The sequence below is a fragment of the Hydra vulgaris genome, chromosome 11 (genome assembly GCF_038396675.1).
Source record: "Hydra vulgaris chromosome 11, alternate assembly HydraT2T_AEP".
Classification (NCBI taxonomy): domain Eukaryota; kingdom Metazoa; phylum Cnidaria; class Hydrozoa; order Anthoathecata; family Hydridae; genus Hydra; species Hydra vulgaris.
Window position 1 is genome coordinate 9388097 of NC_088930.1, and position 24880 is coordinate 9412976.

Consider the following 24880-nt stretch of genomic DNA (forward strand, 5'->3'; position numbering starts at 1 on the left):
GTTTCCATTAGTTCTTTGTTTTTGGTAAAAAGATTTTTTAGATAGACAAGGTATTCAGACTAATCTTCAAGACTGTACTTTATATTCGAAGTATCAAAAATGAAAGTTTTTAACTTATTTTACTCAAATATCTATTGGTGCCTATGGATTGGACGGTGTCACTAACTAGAAATTCAAACTGATCATGTTTTTTGAGAACCTTTTTAAATGCAAACACTTGAAAATTGTTTTTTAAAAAGCTTAAAAACAAGTACCCCGCTTAAGGTAGGATAAAGATAGGATAGTCCCTCGCAGTGTTTTTATTATTTTATTTTTTCAACACTTTTATACATAATAACATCAAATCAAATTAAATGTTTTTTTAATATTAACTACCATTTTTGTCTTTCTTTACAAAAAGTTTTGACGGGACGAATTTCGTGATCTTGTTTCATATACATAAATATATACTTGAAGATCAGTGTAATTTTGTAAAAATATATTATTATTATTTTTTTTTTTTTTCTTTTGCTTGCATTTTGCTTGTCTTAGTAATTTTATTACATATATTGTTTTCTCACATAAATTATCTTACATTGGGTCATATTTTTATCTGAATAAATTTGTTAAAATTTGTTGTTATTATTATAAATGATAAAAATGCTATTAATATTTAAAAGAAAAGTTTTGTGTCGAGAACGTATAATGTATCATAAACATATCAGATAAACCGATAGGATAAATATACTGACTTCAATTTTCATTACCAGATTTTGATAGTTCTCTGATTTTTATCACCATAACCTAGATTATGCAAAGGATGTATCGGAGTTGTAACGAAAGTTTCAAGTATACTTTATTGAAACCAGGGGCGGTTAAAGCATTTTTTGGTCTTTAAGATAACTAACTTCTTGACATGGAGCAAACTCCAAACATTTATATGTTTATACTTATGTCAAATAAAGATGCTTTGCAAAAAATTGCGGTTATTGGAGCCTGGGAACAAAAAAGACCCCCAAAAACTTTTCCTCCCTTGTCCCAAATGTGAGAGCAACAAGTTGATGAAACATTTTTTGTACTATTTTTAATTAGACTTACTTGTGTATTCATCAAGAAATTTTAAGTTTGATAACGGGTAACTATGGTAACGGGTGAGGAAAAGTTAGTTACACAAAAATCAAAGCCTTTTATTTTTAAAGAAACAAAAGCAAAATTTTTTTTAATACTTTTTTTTAGTTAATACAATATTTATTTTAACAAAATTATTTTTTATAAACCGATAGCACTCCCTTGTTGGCTATTAATCTCAATTTCGTTATAATACCCTTCATAAGTAATTGCATCAATTTTTTTCAAACCTGAATTGATACGCCCAATCAATTGTTGTGAACTTTTGGCCTTCCATCCACCCTAATACACATTCTGAGCCAATACTCCCCAAAAATCTTTGATTTGCCGGGCTTTGGGGACATCAGGAGGGTTCATATCGACCGGTACGAAATTGATATTTTCATCCATCCAGGAAATGGCATCTTTAGACCTATGAGCACTTGCTAAATCTAGTCAAAAATATAATTTAGGTCTTGATGATACTTATCCATGAATGGTTTAAGTCGTTCCTCAAAGCATTCTTTGATATAAATGCTTGATTTTATTGCAGCCCATGTTGTTGACTGAAAGACTGGTTTTGACATTCCGCGCTCAGATAGTGCTATCCAAACAAAAAATTTATTTTGGAAATTTTTCTTCTCCCGCAAAACGAACTTAATCTGGACATTTGTCTTTGTCGCCCGTTTAATGTCCGGCGTTTCCAGGCATTTCATTGCCGCCGAAACAAAAGTATTTTTCGTTGTCTAAAATTAAAACACTCTGTTCTTTATAGAGGTGATTTAAGAGTTTTCAGCTTTTTTTTGTGCCCTTATACGCCGTCCATCATTTTATTTGGGTGTTTTTTCACGTTTACGGTACTTAATGTTTATTTTGGCCAATTGTGAACAAATTGTCTTTTGATCGACGTTGAATTTACGTGCGAGTTTTCTTTGACTTACACTTTTTCAATTGTTGGTCAACCTGCGAAGTTTTTTTTTTTTCTCGAGTCCACGATGATGGGCGTCCAGACTTTTTTGTAACTTTTAAACACTGTCCTGTAAGGTGTCAATTAATATAATTATATGCTCTTTTGCGACAGATTCCTTCTTAAATAAAACGGTTAGCAGCTTCAGCTTCGGTAGCTCTTGGATTTTTTACAAAACAATTTTTGACATTATTTTGAAGAACTGCTCTTTCTTTGTCGTTTGACATTTTTTTTGAATAATTTTTTTTTAATAAAGCTAGAATATTTAAAAAAACAAATTACATTCGAATGCTAAAATATAATATTATGGATTTCAAGCAAAACTAAATTCACTTTTGTGTAACTAATTTCTCTTCACTCGTTAGTATAATTTCTTAGCGTTCAAAAATTATAACCATATAAAATTTGCAACCCCCTCAAATTGACGGGGGTTTAAACTTTATATGGTCATAATTTTTGAACGCTAAAATATTTTACTATGAAATTTAAAATTTATCGATGAATATAAGTTTAGTTAAAAATAGTAGAAAAATATTTCATCAACTTGTTGCTCTCGCGTTTGGGAAAGGATGGGGGGCAAAATTTTTGGGTTTTTTTTGTTCTCAGGCTCGCAATTTTTTGTAAAGCGTCCTTATTTGACATAAGTTTAAACATATAAATGTTTGGAGTTTGCTCCATGTCAAGAAGTTAGCTATCTCAAAGACCAAAAAATGCTGGATCCGCCTCCGATTGGAACCAAATTATTATATAGGAAAATGGGTATATAAAAAAGATATTATTTTTAATTTTAAAACTGAACAAAACAACGAAATAATGTGGCAAGGATGTTTTATATTGACACAAACATTTTATATTGTATAACAAAACAACCTCGCAGTATTATTTTAGTGTTGCTTTATGCAGCTATCCCGTGTGCCGACCTGATTATATTGTAGGGATAAGAGTTAAGGTTAGTTTGACTAAAATTAGTCAACTTAATTTAGCTCAACTAAAATTAGATTTATTTAAAAAAAATACTGAATACCCTAAATATTAAAAGTACTGCTTTTAATACTCAAATAAAAACTTAATGAGATGTATTGCTTGTACCCATTTGGAATTTAAGCTAGTACTCAACAGACAAAACTTAAAAAAAAAAACTTTCTCTACAAAAACATGTATAAATATAATAATTTTTAAATCCACTTTTTATTTATGTAAACGCTTTATTGTAGTTATATTTTTTTATTAACAGCAAACATGTATAATTAAAAAAAATTGGTTCACCTATTTAGAATCCTTACTATAAATAAGACATCAATAAAGTAAAACAAGCACAATGAAGAGCAGCAAAAATTTAATAATTTATTTTTACATCGCACTCCAAAGTGTTTCACTGAGGCACTTTTCTAAGGTGTCATACTATTATTAGGTAATTGTAAACGCACCGTAAAATAGGTGATTATTTAAAGATGACATTATTGAATCAATAATTTCATCTTTAAATAATGAATGTTTAAATTATGAATTATTGTGATATTGAAATATTAATTGATATTGGAAGCATAAGACATTATAATATGACATCTGTGTTCACGGTGCATAGGAACATACTCTAAGACCTTGCAACACATCCCCAGAGATTTTATTTTTGATTATCATTAGAAAACATTTCCTCATTCAAAAAATGTAAACGACAACTTTTTTAATGGGGGCCTGGGGAGAAAACACACATTTTAGGGCAGTGCCCAGGAATTTTGTTGTTCAAGACAGGTAGCTAATAAGCATGGGGCATACTCAAATTTTTAGTATGTTGATACTGGTAGCAAATGAGGAAGACTTGCAAAAAATTAAGTTAATTGAAGCTAAACCAACCCCGCCCCGATCCCTAACTGCCCCCTTCCTAGAACTACGTCTCCTTTAATCGTAAATTTTTTTTTGTTCTATCATAAAGTAGATCAAAATTCATCGACAGATTTCAAATTTCATCAAAAAATCTCTTTTCGTTTAAGATTTATAACAATGCAAAGCCTAAAATTACCCCCTTAAATAACCTTAAATGGTCTCAACTTTTAAACGAAAAATTTTTTTTTGATGTAATTTGAAATCTGTCGATGAACTTTGATCTAGTTTAATATAAAACAAGCAAAAAGTTGAAAAGTGTTTTTTGGAACCATACCCTGGGGAGGGCTATTAGGGGTCGAGAAGGGTTTGCTACAATTATCTATTACAGTAAAAAAAAAACTCTGATTTTTATGGTTACATTATGATTGATATTTTACATTTCAAAGTCATACTAAACGTTTGTTCATAGGAGATTTAACACTTTACTTTTTAAAAACTACATTCCTGCAAATAGAAAGCTACTTTAAAAGTGCTTGTAGTTGTAAGCAACAACTGCGTTTTTCAGCGCCTCTATATAATTTGGGCTGTGCTCTCCAACTTTTCTCATTCGCCAAAACTGATTGAAATCCTGATGAATGGATTCGAGAGCTTGTTCAGTCCAGTAACCTAAGCCTATAGAACAGTAGAAGTACAAAAGAAATGCAAGTTTATTTAATAAATATTCGTCGTAAATTATGCAAATTTTACGATTCAACTGTTGAAATAGAGTATTTAATTACTAAGATTATAAATTATTTTTAATCAAATTTAAAAGTTATTTATCATACCAAAGACTCCACCTTTCATGTTGATAAATTCAATAACATGTTGCTCAATTATGTGTACCTTCAAAGGAATTGTAGCCCTTAGATTTCTATAGCTCGTAGAGAACTCCTCTAGATCTTTAACATACGTGGAGCTTAATGATTTTCCAAAACAACCATGGACTATTTTTCAAAATCTCTAAGTACCTTAATATATTTGGCAGCGGAAACTCCAAGACTAAACTCTTGAAAAAACAGTTCAAAGCTGTCTATGTTTTTAAGCAATTTATGACAAGCATTGCCTTCCAAACGATGCTGCCCATGGTAGGACACTCTGCAGATGTTTATTTTAGACAGATATTGATGAACAAACTGTAACCCACACTCCTTATTTTCAAATAAATTTTTTTCAATCTCTTTTAAAATTTTGTCTACAACACCTAGCAGTATATGTAGTCCTGGAATATTTACAAGTTCTAGTATTTTTTTGTTTTTGTTGCCTGTTAATAAAGAGGAGTTAACAACATTAGTGTATTTTTTAGCTTTTTTTAAATTTGCACCATCAGCCATCCATTGGTCGTACAATGTACACAAAGACTCTAGAGTATAATGATCAGCTTTTTGAAAGTCAGGAGATGACGTCATGCAATACGGACAAGGGTGTTTTGATGTTGCAGTTTATTTTCCAACCATTTGAAGCAAAATCTTTAGATCTTCAGATACTGTGTAATCTAAGGATGAAATGTTTAGCTTATCCAATATTAACCGCAAGTTATGGTATTTTTCGTTCAATGAAGGCAAAATGGCCAATATAATAGTTTTGTGGACGCTTGAATCTTTAAAATCTTTGCACGCATATCCGTCACTCTTGCTCAGTTTCTCTGGAATTTTATTATTTTTTAACTCTGGTTTTAGGGTTATTGACAGTGTAACTTTTAGGAATCCCTGCCCTCCATCTACACCTAATTTGATATCAACATCATTTGTTTCTTGAATTCTGTGAGGAAGTACCATTGCTACGAGTTCTTCAATGTCATTGCAATACACAATAGGAGTATCTTTTTCTACCAACTATACATTCATAAAAAATCAAAATGAATAATACAAATTGCAATCTAGCTATAAAATAATTTTTTTGGAAATAGTTTACTTACCTCTTCGCTTTCTTTTAATTTTAATAGCAATGGGAGTTTATCACAATTGAATAAATTTCCAATTATTTCGTTGTTCTCAATCAGTTTAATATTGAAACCGGATTCCACACTTTTTCGTCCTGCCTCACTTCTCAGAAATCGTGCAACTTCAATCATGTTGCGATTACTTATAAATCATAATAAAGTTATTACAAAAATTGGCTTTAAACTCATAACAAATTTATTTTTAAAAGTATTTTTAAGCAAGAAAAATTTACCTGGAATGTAGTTTTAATTGAAGTTTGTTCAATTTATCTAAAGAAAAGAAAGGTTTCTTAACCTCAGTCTTTCCGAAAGAGACAGTGAGTTGCTTCGGACCAAAGGTTTTCAAAACTAAGGTGTTCTCTGAGTCATTTGTGCTGAAATCTTTGATAGAGCTGGACAGAACTTTTCCTTGCGTTGTTGGGGATGTTGATTTTACAATGGCAGTCAAATTCTTTTGTCTTTCTAATTTCGTACAGGGATGTGGAATTCCCTGTCCCACTTGGGCATAACAATGTTGACAAACTAGTCTTTCTGCAGGTTTATTTGAAACATCTTCAGCGCCTTGATCAACAAGCTTTCCCGAAACACAATCAACCATTGGGGCCAATATTTTTTCCATTTTTGATTTGCGCCCATTTTCACAAATAAAACATTCACATTTTTTCCCTCTAATAACTCTGGTATTCAGGTCTAAATTTTATAGCACTTGTATGACAGCTATAATAACTAAAATAGCGAAACTAAATTTTAAATGAAGTAAATTAAACATCAATATAGTTATAATTACCTTCATAACACGGCCGCATAATGAAGTAAGGATCAGTCTCTGCAAGCTTTTTTCTACATTTTGAGCAAAGCATGGTAGGAAGGTCAGGATTATCCGCTGAATAATCTTTCCAGAATATAGTTTTGATAAGGTTTGAGTAGTCATTTTTCTTTTTATTTAGACTTAAACAAGTTGTTTCAGGGTTATTTATTGGTCTTAAATCCGTGCCTTTCCTGAAGCAGCAAATGCAAAATTTTTTTACAAAATATGTTCTTTTGCATGTTTAGGCATTTTAAATGAATGCTTCAAATAAAAACTTCTGATATGGATTGATAATATTGGCATGATATATCGGTTATATCAATCAAATGTCAATATAATGCCTATAAACACATGTCAATATAATGGCTAAAAACATGCTTTCAGTTCGTATATCAACGCGTGCAAAGAGTTATTATGCAACTGTTAACAATTAGCAACTGCTAACTTTTACTAATTGTTAATAATTAAAGGTTGCTTTGCTTTGTTTTTATTTCAATAAAAATGTAAATAGAAAGTAATAAAAATTACTTATCCGTCTGTAAATTTTAATGTTAAACAAAAATTTTTAAAAACTTTAAAAAATAAAATTGATAAATCTATCACAAATATTTCTGAAAATCTAAATATGGGGCATGGGCATGATTTTGTAGTGTTCGAGAAGATTCCACAAATCCCCCCTAGGGTATGGTTCCAAAAAACACTTTTCAACTTTTTGCTTGTTTTATATTAAACTAGATCAAAGTTCATCGACAGATTTCAAATTACATCAAAAAAAAATTTTTCGTTTAAAAGTTGAGACCATTTAAGGTTATTTAAGGGGGTAATTTTAGGCTTTGCATTGTTATAAATCTTAAACGAAAAGAGATTTTTTGATGAAATTTGAAATCTGTCGATGAATTTTAATCTACTTTATGATAGAACAAAAAAAAAAATTTACGATTAAAGGAGACGTAGTTCTAGGAAGGGGGCAGTTAGGGATCGGGGCGGGGTTGGTTTAGCTTCAATTAACTTAATTTTTTGCAAGTCTTCCTCATTTGCTACCAGTATCAACATACTAAAAATTTGAGTATGCCCCATGCTTATTAGCTACCTGTCTTGAACAACAAAATTCCTGGGCACTGCCCTAAAATGTGTGTTTTCTCCCCAGGCCCCCACTAAAAAAAGTTGTCGTTTACATTTTTTGAATGAGGAAATGTTTTCTAATGATAATCAAAAATAAAATCTCTGGGGATGTGTTGCAAGGTCTTAGAGTATGTTCCTACGCACCGTGAGTAGAATAGAGTATGTTCCTATGCACCAATTCTGATTAATATATTAATCAGAATTGTGATTACAGAAGATTTAAATTGGATTTGAATATTTTTTATAATTAGGCTTGAATTTATTTATATTTGGATTTTTTACATCATTTAATTTTTAACTTCATATTACCAATTAAGAATAATTAAGGACAATACTTGGACCTTTGCTGTTTTTAATTTATATAAATGATATTAATTTGTCCTCAAAAGTACTTAATTATATTATTTTTGCTGATGACACTAATGTTTTCTTTTCGGATTCAAATTTAAAAAATATTTTTGCTTGTGTAAATGCAGAACTAATATATCTTAACTAGTGATTTATAGCAAATAAACTTTCATTGAGTACTGATAAAACGAAATATATTTTGTTTTCTAAACGATATTAATCTGGAAACCTTCCGCTTAAACTGCCAGAACTAACAACTAACAATATTTAAATAAAAAGAGTTTTTTCAATGAAAATACTTGAAATATTTTTTGATGAACATTCAGGAAAAGCCAAATAAAGTTAGTCGAGAATAAAGTTTCGAAGACTCTGGGGATTATGTACAAGACAAAATATCTTTTGAATAAAATGTGTTTAAAAAATTTATACTATTCATTTATACATAGTCTTACTAACTATTGTAATATTGCCTAAACAAACAATTATTCATCTTTCCTAAAAAATATTTACATAAAACAAAAGCAAGCAAGTCGATTAGTTTCGGGAGCAGATAGGAACGAAAATGCCGAGCCATTTCCCAAGGAAATAAATGCTCAAACATATATGAACTAAATATCTACCATAACTTGTTATTTATGTTTAAACTTCAAAATGAAATAATTCCAAAATATTTTTTTTTAAATTTTTCTCTAAAAAATCAAAAATATAAAACAAGACACTCAATAGAAAGTAATTACTACATTCTACTAACATCACTTAAAAAATCTGACTTCTCTATTACATGTCGGGGACCACGCTTGTGGAACTCTGTTCTTGACGAAAATATGAAAAAAAATAAAATCTATTGATACATTTAAAAGAACTATAAAAAAAAACACTTACTAAATTTAAAACAAAACATACGCTCTTTCATTTTTTTTTTTTTAAAAAAGAATTTTATTTTATGATATATCTTTCTTGTTGTAACTTTGTATAAAAAATATATGTAGATGAATTTAAATCTTGAAAATATTTTGAATCTTTCTAAATTTGAAATCTTTTTTTAAATATTTAAATATGTATTACGTATTGTATTGAATATGTATTCGCATATATACCGATTTGTAAATTTATATATATACGTTATACAATACGTTATTTTTATATTTAAGTTATATTAAGATACGTGTGAGTACCGATTTGTAAATTAAAAATTTTTTTTTTTCAAAACATTTTTTCTTTTTTGCAAACTTTATAACTTTTTTATTCAAACTTTTTAATTTTTAATTTTTTTAATTTCTTTTTAAACTTTTTAGATTCATTCTTTTTGTATAATATTAGAACTTGCAAAATTATATTTTTCTCTATTTCACGAAGGGGCTTGATGATAAGACATTTTGTCTTCTACTTGCCCCAGTCAGATTTTATTTACATATATATTTATTAGATCTCAAGGATAACATTGTAAAATGTGTGCATATTGACGAAATAAAACTAATTTACTTAACACACAACAATTAAGGCACACCACCTCTTCTTCACACGACATTTGATGAAAGTGTTATTATATTAATAAAGTTCGATTTTTGTTGTGAACACATACATAAGAAAACTAGTTTATCAACTGTTGTACTTTCTGTTAATTTATTTACTTACTCGTTCACACCAGAAATTGAGTATACCGTTTTTATTAAGTTAACTTAGTAACTAAATTTAGCTTCGGTCACAGGTACAGTATTGGACAAAACATTTGCAACCAACATCGAGCAATGCTAAAAAGTGTTCCTAATTTTACATGTCTTAAAAACGAAACGAACTATACTACCACAGCAAACAGTTCAGGAGTCTGGAGTCATAGCATGCCATGACATGAGCAATCAGCTGACAGGTGACAGCACACAGGCAGAACTTCGTTGACAAGTGCTATTTTGCAGCGGACAAAACAAGTGCAACTTTTTTGGTTTGTTTCATTTTCTTAAGTCTGGTCCGTGTCAACGTCACGGAAGTTTTTTAATAATTAAAGGAAGTATCCAGAAGTTTCTAGAAGTTTCCAGAAGCATGCAGAATTATCCAGAAGTTTCCAGAAGAAGCATCTGGAAGCATCCAGTAGCATCCAGAAATATCCAGAAACATTCAGAAGCATCCAGACGCATCCAGAAGCTTCCAGAAGCATCGAAAAGATGCATCTAGAATCTTCCAGAACAGGTTCACACAGGTTCATTTTACTATATAAGAGACATGTCAATCGACATGTAATTCAGTCAGTATATGGAAGTCAATCAGTCAGCATTATCAAGACAGTTTATCGAAGTGAGTTTTATCAAAGTGTTTTATCAAAGAACATCAATACAAGAAGTGAAATACAACAAGTGTTTCATTACATCAATACAGTCCACATCCAACCAAAACGTTGTGTTCCACAGAGCATTATTGTATCATCAAAAGGTAAATGTAACACGGTAAGCCTTGAGAAGCGTAATTATTTATTTTTATTATTTTTATGACTTCAAGTGCAAAAATGGCTCCCGACAGTCTTGGATTGGAACTAAGAAAGAAAATTATTGGCGATTACGTAAGTGGAATGTCACAAAAAAGTATTTGTGATAAATATCGCGTGAAAAAATGGACCGTATCAAGACAAGTATGTTTCAAATATCATTTTACGGGGAAGTTGGCAGCAGATAACAAAGGTGGAAGACCGCGTTCCACCACTTCTAGAGAGGATTCTATGATCGTCAGATCCGTCAAGAAGGATCCCTGGATATCATCAGTCAATATACAAAAGCAAATAGAGCTGCCTGTATCGGACCGAACAGTCAGACGACGTACTGTTGAAGCCGCATTGTTTTCTCGACGCCCTGCAAAGAAACCGCTGATTTCACTAAAAAACCAGAAGAAAAGACTCCTGTTTGCTACATCTCATATTGACTGAAATGTGCAGAAATGGCGAACTGTCCTGTTCAGTGATGAATCGAAGTTCAACATCATTTGGAGCGATGGCATTTGCCGTGTACGTCGACCGGCCGGAAAACGCCTCAATTTACGTTACTGCCATAAGACCGTGAAGCATGGTGGAGGCAATGTAATGGTCTGGGGGTGTTTATCTGCTAACGGTCTAGGTCCAATACATCGAAACGATAGAATAATGGACCGTTTCATGTATAAAAATATCCTGAAAGATGTTATGTTACCTCATGCTGAATGGAATATGCCAATAAAATGGGTTTTTCAGCAAGACAACGATCCGAAACACACTGCAAAAGTAGTCAAGCAGTGGTTTTAAGGCAACTACCTATCAGTGATGGATTGGCCACCTCAATCTCCGGATCTCAACCCTATTGAGAACCTGTTGAAGATCGTCAACCGCAGAAATAATCGTGAAGGTGTTCGTAATAAGGATCAACTGTTTGAACAAATCCAAAAGGCCTGGGCAGCGATTCCACAAAGTTTCATTGATCACCTGATCGAATCTATGCCTCAAAGATGCAAGGCTGTGATCGAAAACAAAGGATTCGCCGCGAAATATTGATAGCGAAATACAGCTTGGTCAACATTTTGTCGAGTTGCACTTGTTTTGTCCATAAGGAAATCAACTTTTTTTAATACTTTTGATTAATTTATTAATTTTCGTGTACAAATAATGAATTTTGTGATGAATAAAACTTGAAGAACTTTGTCTCTAAACAGTTACATAGTTATTTTTCTAAATTGAAAAAATGCAGCACTTTTATATTAAGAAACTAAATTAGCATTATTTGGTTGCACTCGTTTTGTCCGATACTGTATGTCCACAACCATGACAAATTTCACAAGGTTTTTAAAAGCATTAATCTATTATATATTTAACGGATCATTATTTTTACGATGGAATATTTTTTATGACTTTTATTCTTGGAAAATTGGACTTTTTATTTTAAATTTTTATTACTATGTATCTAGTTATTAGTTACATTGAATAAATAAAAACATAGTTACATTGTTGGGCGTTGAAACGCAGTAAAGTATGTCACTGTGTTTCAACGCCCATTGATTCAACAACAATTATAGATAACAATTAAAACATATTAGTTGCTTGTATTAATTAGTGTTAAAATTTTTTTTTTAATTTAGTTTTTTTATAATTTTTTAATGAACTTGCATAAATAATTTTTAATAAATTTCAAAGCGTGTAATTTAAAAGTTACGAAGCTATAATTTCATAACTTTTAAGTTACATGCTTTTAAATTTTTACAATGGGTAAAACTAAATATAATCTATTATTTTAATTTTCGTTTTTACAAACTGTTGATGTTCGACGAAATATCTCGCTTTAAGATTCAATTTTAACAATAATGCAAAATACAAAAAAATAATAATACGAAATACAAAAAAGTATATTCTCAAAATTCGTTAAAAATACATACGTCTAAAAAACACATTTTTTCACACTAAGATAGATCCAAAAATAAACTGATAAGAGGCAAGGGAGGATCCAGACCATATCGTAAGTGGGGCAATATTTTTTGATTTGGAGGATGCAGACAATCTAGTAAGAGGGGTGGGGCGATTTTCAGATTAAATGATTTGTAACCAAGTAATCACACAATTTTAAATTTGCACCACATAATTTTATTAAAATTGTAATTTTATTTTGACAATCTAACTATATTATATGCGTTTTCAAACAACTTACTGTGTTTAATATATAAACTTACAAAAACAAAAAATTTCTAAACTTTCTAAGCGAGATGATCACCCCCATCGCTCTCCCCCTCCCCTATGGATCCGCCCTTGATAGTATGTCTTCCATAAAGTACGTACGCAGGTATAGGGGAGGGGGTTTTTCAAAAGTGAACGAAATGGTACAAGAGATAGGGGTGTTAAAGGCAGCAAGTACGTACACAATTTAACTCTCGTTCTCTATCATCCCTAAAATTTGATTTATTGTTTTTGAAACATAGAATTTCACGAGTTTTAAAAATTTTAATTTCACGATTTTAAAAAAGCAATGTTATATTATGTAACATACGTCAATGAACTGTTATGTTATGTTATGACTGTTAGGTTATGTAAAATACATCAAATGAAAAATTTTTAATATTGATTTTGTAATGAATAATGCGTACTTTAGCAGAGAGGGCAGGAGGGGGACTTTGAAAGCTCACATACATTGGCGAGGGGGGTTCTAAATCAGTGGTTTTACAGCGTACGTACTTAATGGATGCCCCCTTATTTTTTGTTGTTGTGTTGCGACTGATTAGTTGTCGTAAAGTTAGGAAAAAATCAAGAACTTTAAAAGTAGAGAGAAATTCAAGTTTAAAATAAAAGGGTTGATTATAATTAAAAAGGTGTGGCGGAATAGTATCGCAAAATTTTGATTGTCGCAAATTGTTATTGCCGCAAATTTGATTGTCGAAAATGTAAAAAAGGAATAGTGTCGCAAATTGTCGCATTATTGATTGTCGAATAACAGAAAAAAGATTGTCGAAAAAAAATTTAATAGATAGTGTTGAAAATAAAAAAAGGAATAATGTTGAAAAAGAGTTAAATGAATAGTGTCGAAAACAAAAAAAAAGAATAGTGTCGCAAAGGAATTTAATGAATAGTGTCAAAAATAGAAAATAGGAATAATGTCCTATAGGAGTTTAATGAATAGTAACAAAAATAAAATAAAAATAACTATAAATATGTGTTTAGATAACATGCCTGATGTCATACTGAAATAACCTGCTTCCGGGGGGCCTCAGTACATACACCAACTATCTTATAGCCTGCTGTCGCAAAGGAAAGCCGCTACATCAACTGAGGGTTTGGGGTTTGGTAGCAATCATTTCTTTCATTATTCTTTGTTTTTTTGTGTTTTTTTTATCTGTAAAAGCCGTATGCTATGAACATAAGCAAAACGAGTAAGCAATTGCTGAAATTAACTATTTGCGACACTATTGCATTTTTACTATTTGCGACACTGTTCCTTTTTTTGTTTTCGACAATATTTATTAAATTCATTTGCGACACTATTTGTTTTTTTTGTTTTCGACACTTTTCGTTCAATTCGTTTGCGACACTACTCCTTATTTTTTTTTTTTTTTTGCGACATTAGGCCTTTTTAATATATTCGACACAATTCTGAAGTTCATTTTTCGACACTATTCGTGTCACCCATTAAAAAGCGTAAAAAATTTAAAATAAAATCTTTAACTTTAAAATCATTTTTTAAAATCAATTAAAATCAATTTTTTTAACTTTAAAGTCATTAGTCCATTTAGAAATCTTTTAATACTACTATTTCTTTAATGAACAAAAAAATTAAAAAAATTGAACCAAAAACTTATAAATTTAATTGTGTCATTTGGAAAATATTCAAAACTATGATCTTAAACAAAACGTAAAGCGTCAAGGAAAGACGAAAAATCTTGAACAATATTGGAAAATATTTGTCATTTATTGCATAAATCCTTCGGATCAATCCTTGCAACATTTCATCAAACAATTTTAGTTTAACTCTGAAATTTTGGTGTAACTCTAAAAAATTTTTGATATTGTGAAGAAACCCAAAAAGACTAGAGTGACGTTCCATTACCTCAAAACGTATAATTAACAAAGTAACTGCTTGATCAAAAAGAGCATTAAAAAATGAATTTGGTATTTTTCTTTTGGATCTGTCAATGTTTATTTATAATTTCATAAACAAACTGTTTGCGCTATTTTTTCTTCTTAAGCTTATGATAGCTAGAAATTTAATTTCATCTGGTTCCATTTCTGATTCGAGAGCCAATTCTCTAGCTTAAACTTGAGCAGATGTAAACCTGTTTTCTTTGTATTTTTTTTTTTACAATGGGTTGCATAAATATAGAGTCAGTTAATTTTTAATATGATTTTTTAAATGTTTTTTTAAAATTTAAAGCAAACAAAAAAAGTTAGCAATTTAAATTTTTTTAAATTTTAGTAACAGTGGTTTTATAAACAAAATAAGAAAAAAGTTTTTCCAAAAAAAAAATTTAAGATTTTTTTTTTTAAAAACTTTATAGTTGTATATATTTCTCATAAAAATTTTTTAATGAGAAATATATACAACTGTTAAAAAAAAACAAAAAAAAAACAGAGCAAAAATATAGAGTTAGGGTACATTTTTGTATTTTGTATGCGCACCACGAACTTTCACATATGCACGAACACGTCTAGGCATAGATTCAACTAGTCGGATGCATAATTTTCATAAAAGTTCTTTCCAAAGCTTTTCTAACGCCTGCTGTAATTGCGCAACACTGGCTATGCTCTCTTTGACGAATCTCTTGTCTATCCAAGCCCAAATGCTCTTGATGGGATTGAGATCTGGAGAACGAGCGGGTCAAGGCATGTACGTAATGTTTTTCCGTTCAAGACACTCTTCAATCGAGATTGCAGTGTGAGCCGTAGCGCCATCGTGCTGAAAATTTCATTGTTGTCGTCTTCCATAAAAAACTCTGGCTGTAGGCAAAAGTTTACTTTCAAGGGTTTCTTTGTAGTTGTACTGGTTAATTCTACCGTTATAAATGTTGTATGAGCCTGTTCCTTTTTGGGAGAAGTAACACTATATTCCAACTGATCCTCCTCCGCCTTGTATCCTTGGTACACAAAAACGCACTTTGAACTTGTCACCAGCCAGCCTCTTGATGATTAATCTTAACTTACGATTTATCACCTCAAAATTGGATTTGTCGCTGAAAATGAATTTGGTCCAGTCTTGTACAGACCAGTGAAGTCTTTCTCTACACCACTTTAATCTTTTTAGGCAATATAAGACACGCAAAAGTGGTTTTCGAGCAGCGACATAGCAATCTAAGTCTTTCTTATTTAGGCATCTTCGTACAGTCCATCTACTAACACTAACGTTACCAGGCGTATTTGTGAACTCTTCAGCAAGTTCGCGGTAAGAAATTTTAGGTTCTTGCCTAACTTTTCAAAATAGAGATAATTTTGGTCTCTTGAAGTTGGCTTTAAAGGCCTACCAAGCCTTGGTAAATCTTTGACATCGTTATGTAGCTCGTGGTTTTTCAAAGTTATTTGTACACATTTAAGCGAAACATTGCACATTCGAGCTATTTCTCGTTGGCTTTTTGTTTTATCTTTTAGCAGACCTACAATTTGCCATCGTACCTCGTCTGAAACAGCTTTTCTGCCCATTTCTGTCTTTTTACTTTACCAAATAATTACCAATGCGAATAACTCAAGATATAAAAAAGATAATTTTATTTTCTTTTCGCAAGAACGTTTATATAGTTCGAAAGAAATCAACCACCAAATTTTATATTGCTAGGATAACATTTCGTTGAGATATTTCATCTTAAGTCGTTAATTTTTAGTTGAATCTATATTTTTGCTACATTAGAAATACAGATATGTTCTAATTAAAAATTAAAAGTTTCACACAAACAAAGTAGTGATTCTATATTTATGTAACCCGCTGCATAAATTTGATTGTACTTTTATGGATTCCAGTGCAATATTAAATTGCATATTTTTTGATTTCATCAACTTGCTGCCATTATTTATTTGAAACAATAAATTGTACCACATGGGTTAAGTAACCAAAAATGGAAGATTTTTGATTTGTTTTACCGGTCCAGTTGCTTAGTTCCTTGCTCTTGGATTGTTAGCATTTTCAGCCACTTCTACCAGTCCATCGTACATTGCTATTATTTTATACCAAACAGCTTTCACCCTATCAATTCTGCATTAAAGGGTTATATAAAAAACAGACTTACTGTGCATAAGTTAACACAATGATCTGCCATCACTATATTAATGCGCCCCCAAAAAGAAAAGTTTTATGCAAAATTCTAAAATGTGTTATTGCAACATCTGAAGATTTCGCAACGTCTTGAAGAATTAGATTGAGAATGTGACATTCACATATTACACAAAATGTTTTTGAATTGAGTTCAAGTATACGTTTTTGTACACCACGACTTTAATGTTTTACATTTGCTCCGTTATCATATACTTGACCTCTGCAATTCTGCAAATTTAGATCTTCAAGATTTTTAAGCATTCTTTTGCAAGACCCGAGCCAGTTCTGTCATTGACAAGTAGGAATTCCATAAAATATTCATTGATTTCTACTGGTATACTTCCAATGTTACATATTCATAAAGTCATAGCCATTACCTCTTGGTGACCAGCATCAGGTCACCAAGAGGTAATGTCATCAGCAAATTCCAAAATGATGGAATAATATTACAAGTTTTGAACATTATTTTTTATGGCAACAACACCAATTAGATTAGTTAACTCATCATTAATTGCATTGACCAAGTAATAATCACAATTTTTTTTTATTTTATTCACCGTAAATTATTATTTTCTAGGCATGAATTGTCTTATCAATTCAACCAGTCCCATAAAATTTACATTGTTTGGATAAAACAATTGATTGACAATACCAAACAGTGCTAAACTCCGTTTTGCAAGAAATCGCACTATTGAAATAATTCTTTTTGAAACATTGTTACAGTGCAGAGACTTTTTTTAGACCAGTTTTTTTGTGTTTTCCAATTGTCTCTCGTTCCTTCAACCAATTTTCTTAATGAATGTGCTTAATGAACGATTCATGATTTTCTAGCTTAATGAATGTGCTTAATGAACGATTCATGATTTTCTAGCTTAATGAATGTGCTTAATGAACGATTCATGATTTTCTAGCTTAATGAATGTGCTTAATGAACGATTCATGATTTTCTAGCTTAATGAATGTGCTTAATGAACGATTCATGATTTTCTAGCTTAATGAATGTGCTTAATGAACGATTCATGATTTTCTAGCTTAATGAATGTGCTTAATGAACGATTCATGATTTTCTAGCTTAATGAATGTGCTTAATGAACGATTCATGATTTTCTAGCTTAATGAATGTGCTTAATGAACGATTCATGATTTTCTAGCTTAATGAATGTGCTTAATGAACGATTCATGATTTTCTAGCTTAATGAATGTGCTTAATGAACGATTCATGATTTTCTAGCTTAATGAATGTGCTTAATGAACGATTCATGATTTTCTAGCTTAATGAATGTGCTTAATGAACGATTCATGATTTTCTAGCTTAATGAATGTGCTTAATGAACGATTCATGATTTTCTAGCTTAATGAATGTGCTTAATGAACGATTCATGATTTTCTAGCTTAATGAATGTGCTTAATGAACGATTCATGATTTTCTAGCTTAATGAATGTGCTTAATGATCGATTCATGATTGTCTAGCTTAATGAATGTGCTTAATGAACGATTCATGATTTTCTAGCTTAATGAATGTGCTTAATGAACGATTCATGATTTTCTAGCTTAATGAATGTGCTTAATGAACGATTCATGATTTTCTAGCTTAATGAATGTGCTTAATGAACGATTCATGATTTTCTAGCTTAATGAATGTGCTTAATGAACGATTCATGATTTTCTAGCTTAATGAATGTGCTTAATGAACGATTCATGATTTTCTAGCTTAATGAATGTGCTTAATGAACGATTCATGATTTTCTAGCTTAATGAATGTGCTTAATGAACGATTCATGATTTTCTAGCTTAATGAATGTGCTTAATGAACGATTCATGATTTTCTAGCTTAATGAATGTGCTTAATGAACGATTCATGATTTTCTAGCTTAATGAATGTGCTTAATGAACGATTCATGATTTTCTAGCTTAATGAATGTGCTTAATGAACGATTCATGATTTTCTAGCTTAATGAATGTGCTTAATGAACGATTCATGATTTTCTAGCTTAATGAATGTGCTTAATGAACGATTCATGATTTTCTAGCTTAATGAATGTGCTTAATGAACGATTCATGATTTTCTAGCTTAATGAATGTGCTTAATGAACGATTCATGATTTTCTAGCTTAATGAATGTGCTTAATGAACGATTCATGATTTTCTAGCTTAATGAATGTGCTTAATGAACGATTCATGATTTTCTAGCTTAATGAATGTGCTTAATGAACGATTCATGATTTTCTAGCTTAATGAATGTGCTTAATGAACGATTCATGATTTTCTAGCTTAATGAATGTGCTTAATGAACGATTCATGATTTCTAGCTTAATGAATGTGCTTAATGAACGATTCATGATTTTCTAGCTTAATGAATGTGCTTAATGAACGATTCATGATTTTCTAGCTTAATGAATGTGCTTAATGAACGATTCATGATTTTCTAGCTTAATGAATGTGCTTAATGAACGATTCATGATTTTTCTAGCTTAATGAATGTGCTTAATGAACGATTCATGATTTTCTAGCTTAATGAATGTGCTTATGAACGATTCATGATTTTCTAGCTTAATGAATGTGCTTAATGAACGATTCATGATTTTCTAGCTTAATGAATGTGCTTAATGAACGATTCATGATTTTCTAGCTTAATGAATGTGCTTAATGAACGATTCATGATTTTCTAGCTTAATGAATGTGCTTAATGAACGATTCATGATTTTCTAGCTTAATGAATGTGCTTAATGAACGATTCATGATTTTCTAGCTTAATGAATGTGCTTAATGAACGATTCATGATTTTCTAGCTTAATGAATGTGCTTAATGAACGATTCATGATTTTCTAGCTTAATGAATGTGCTTAATGAACGATTCATGATTTTCTAGCTTAATGAATGTGCTTAATGAACGATTCATGATTTTCTAGCTTAATGAATGTGCTTAATGAACGATTCATGATTTTCTAGCTTAATGAATGTGCTTAATGAACGATTCATGATTTTCTAGCTTAATGATGTGCTTAATGAACGATTCATGATTTTCTAGCTTAATGAATGTGCTTAATGAACGATTCATGATTTTCTAGCTTAATGAATGTGCTTAATGAACGATTCATGATTTCTAGCTTAATGAATGTGCTTAATGAACGATTCATGATTTTCTAGCTTAATGAATGTTCTTAATGAACGATTCAAGATTATCTAGCTTAATGAATGTGCTTAATGAACGATTCATGATTTTCTAGCTTAATGAATGTGCTTAATGAACGATTCATGATTTTCTAGCTTAATGAATGTGCTTAATGAACGATTCATGATTTTCTAGCTTAATGAATGTGCTTAATGAACGATTCATGATTTTCTAGCTTAATGAATGTGCTTAATGAACGATTCATGATTTTCTAGCTTAATGAATGTGCTTAATGAACGATTCATGATTTTCTAGCTTAATGAATGTGCTTAATGAACGATTCATGATTTTCTAGCTTAATGAATGTGCTTAATGAACGATTCATGATTTTCTAGCTTAATGAATGTGCTTAATGAACGATTCATGATTTTCTAGCTTAATGAATGGTGCTTAACGACCGATTCATGATTTTCTAGCTTAATGAATGTGCTTAATGAACGATTCATGATTTTCTAGCTTAATGAATGTGCTTAATGAACGATTCATGATTTTCTAGCTTAATGAATGTGCTTAATGAACGATTCATGATTTTCTAGCTTAATGAATGTGCTTAATGAACGATTCATGATTTTCTAGCTTAATGTATGTGCTTACTTAACGATCCATGATTGTCTAGCTTAATGACTGTGCTTATAGATCGATTCATGATTTTCTAGCTTAATGAATGTGCTTAATGAACGATTCATGATTTTCTAGCTTAATGAATGTGCTTAATGAACGATTCATGATTTTCTAGCTAATGAATGTGCTTAATGAACGATTCATGAGTTTCTAGCTTAATGAATGTGCTTAATGAACGATTCATGATTTTCTAGCTTAATGATGTGCTTAATGAACGATTCATGATTTTCTAGCTTAATGAATGTGCTTAATGAACGATTCATGATTTTCTAGCTTAATGAATGTGCTTAATGAACGATTCATGATTTTCTAGCTTAATGAATGTGCTTAATGAACGATTCATGATTTTCTAGCTTAATGAAGTGCTTAATGAACGATTCATGATTTTCTAGCTTAATGAATGTGCTTAATGAACGATCATGATTTTCTAGCTTAATGAATGTGCTTAATGAACGATTCATGATTTTCTAGCTTAATGAATGTGCTTAATGAACGATTCATGATTTTCTAGCTAATGAATGTGCTTAATGAACGATTCATGATTTTCTAGCTTAATGAATGTGCTTAATGAACGATTCATGATTTTCTAGCTTAATGACTGTGCTTAATGAACGAGTCATGATTTTCTAGCTTAATGAATGTGCTTAATGAACGATTCATGATTTTCTAGCTTAATGAATGTGCTTAATGAACGATTCATGATTTCTAGCTTAATGAATGTGCTTAATGAACGATTCATGATTTTCTAGCTTAATGAATGTGCTTAATGAACGATTCATGATTTTCTAGCTTAATGAATGTGCTTAATTAACGATTCATTATTTTCTAGAAAAATGTATGTGATTAATGAACAAATCATGATTTTCTAGCTAAATGAATGTTCATATTTAACGATTCATGTTTTTCACGCGTTATGAATGTGGTTATTGAACGATTCATGATTTTCTAGCTTAATGAATGTGCTTAATGAACGATTCATGATTTTCTAGCTTAATGAATGTGCTTAATGAACGATTCATGATTTTCTAGCTTATGAATGTGCTTAATGAACGATTCATGATTTTCTAGCTTAATGAATGTGCTTAATGAACGATTCATGATTTTCTAGCTTAATGAATGTGCTTAATGAACGATTCATGATTTTCTAGCTTAATGAATGTGCTTAATGAACGATTCATGATTTTCTAGCTTAATGAATGTGCTTAATGAACGATTCATGATTTTCTAGCTTAATGAATGTGCTTAATGAACGATTCATGATTTTCTAGCTTAATGAATGTGATTAAATAACGAATCATGAATTTAAAGCTTAATGAATGTGCTTAATGAACGATTCATGATTTTCTAGCTTAATGAATGTGCTTAATGAACGATTCATGATTTTCTAGCTTAATGAATGTGCTTAATGAACGATTCATGATTTTCTAGCTTAATGAATGTGCTTAATGAACGATTCATGATTTTCTAGCTTAATGAATGTGCTTAATGAACGATTCATGATTTTCTAGCTTAATGAATGTGCTTAATGAACGATTCATGATTTTCTAGCTTAATGAATGTGCTTAATGAACGATTCATGATTTTCTAGCTTAATGAATGTGCTTAATGAACGATTCATGATTTTCTAGCTTAATGAATGTGCTTAATGAACGATTCATGATTTTCTAGCTTAATGAATGTGCTTAATGAACGATTCATGATTTTCTAGCTTAATGAATGTGCTTAATGAACGATTCATGATTTTCTAGCTTAATGAATGTGCTTAATGAACGATTCATGATTTTCTAGCTTAATGAATGTGCTTAATGAACGATTCATGATTTTCTAGCTTAATGAATGTGCTTAATGAACGATTCATGATTTTCTAGCTTAATGAATGTGCTTAATGAACGATTCATGATTTTCTAGCTTAATGAATGTGCTTAATGAACGATTCATGATTTTCTAGCTTAATGAATGTGCTTAATGAACGATTCATGATTTTCTAGCTTAATGAATGTGCTTAATGAACGATTCATGATTTTCTAGCTTAATGAATGTGCTTAATGAACGATTCATGATTTTCTAGCTTAATGAATGTGCTTAATGAACGATTCATGATTTTCTAGCTTAATGAATGTGCTTAATGAACGATTCATGATTTTCTAGCTTAATGAATGTGCTTAATGAACGATTCATGATTTTCTAGCTTAATGAATGTGCTTAATGAACGATTCATGATTTTCTAGCTTAATGAATGTGCTTAATGAACGATTCATGATTTTCTAGCTTAATGAATGTGCTTAATGAACGATTCATGATTTTCTAGCTTAATGAATGTGCTTAATGAACGATTCATGATTTTCTAGCTTAATGAATGTGCTTAATGAACGATTCATGATTTTCTAGCTTAATGAATGTGCTTAATGAACGATTCATGATTTTCTAGCTTAATGAATGTGCTTAATGAACGATTCATGATTTTCTAGCTTAATGAATGTGCTTAATGAACGATTCATGATTTTCTAGCTTAATGAATGTGCTTAATGAACGATTCATGATTTTCTAGCTTAATGAATGTGCTTAATGAACGATTCATGATTTTCTAGCTTAATGAATGTGCTTAATGAACGATTCATGATTTTCTAGCTTAATGAATGTGCTTAATGAACGATTCATGATTTTCTAGCTTAATGAATGTGCTTAATGAACGATTCATGATTTTCTAGCTTAATGAATGTGCTTAATGAACGATTCATGATTTTCTAGCTTAATGAATGTGCTTAATGAACGATTCATGATTTTCTAGCTTAATGAATGTGCTTAATGAACGATTCATGATTTTCTAGCTTAATGAATGTGCTTAATGAACGATTCATGATTTTCTAGCTTAATGAATGTGCTTAATGAACGATTCATGATTTTCTAGCTTAATGAATGTGCTTAATGAACGATTCATGATTTTCTAGCTTAATGAATGTGCTTAATGAACGATTCATGATTTTCTAGCTTAATGAATGTGCTTAATGAACGATTCATGATTTTCTAGCTTAATGAATGTGCTTAATGAACGATTCATGATTTTCTAGCTTAATGAATGTGCTTAATGAACGATTCATGATTTTCTAGCTTAATGAATGTGCTTAATGAACGATTCATGATTTTCTAGCTTAATGAATGTGCTTAATGAACGATTCATGATTTTCTAGCTTAATGAATGTGCTTAATGAACGATTCATGATTTTCTAGCTTAATGAATGTGCTTAATGAACGATTCATGATTTTCTAGCTTAATGAATGTGCTTAATGAACGATTCATGATTTTCTAGCTTAATGAATGTGCTTAATGAACGATTCATGATTTTCTAGCTTAATGAATGTGCTTAATGAACGATTCATGATTTTCTAGCTTAATGAATGTGCTTAATGAACGATTCTGATTTTCTAGCTTAGAATGTGCTTATTGAACGATTCATGATTTTCTAGCTTAATGAATGTGCTTAATGAACGATTCATGATTTTCTAGCTTAATGAATGTGCTTAATGAACGATTCATGATTTTCTAGCTTAATGAATGTGCTTAATGAACGATTCATGATTTTCTAGCTTAATGAATGTGCTTAATGAACGATTCATGATTTTCTAGCTTAATGAATGTGCTTAATGAACGATTCATGATTTTCTAGCTTAATGAATGTGCTTAATGAACGATTCATGATTTTCTAGCTTAATGAATGTGCTTAATGAACGATTCATGATTTTCTAGCTTAATGAATGTGCTTAATGAACGATTCATGATTTTCTAGCTTAATGAATGTGCTTAATGAACGATTCATGATTTTCTAGCTTAATGAATGTGCTTAATGAACGATTCATGATTTTCTAGCTTAATGAATGTGCTTAATGAACGATTCATGATTTTCTAGCTTAATGAATGTGCTTAATGAACGATTCATGATTTTCTAGCTTAATGAATGTGCTTAATGAACGATTCATGATTTTCTAGCTTAATGAATGTGCTTAATGAACGATTCATGATTTTCTAGCTTAATGAATGTGCTTAATGAACGATTCATGATTTTCTAGCTTAATGAATGTGCTTAATGAACGATTCATGATTTTCTAGCTTAATGAATGTGCTTAATGAACGATTCATGATTTTCTAGCTTAATGAATGTGCTTAATGAACGATTCATGATTTTCTAGCTTAATGAATGTGCTTAATGAACGATTCATGATTTT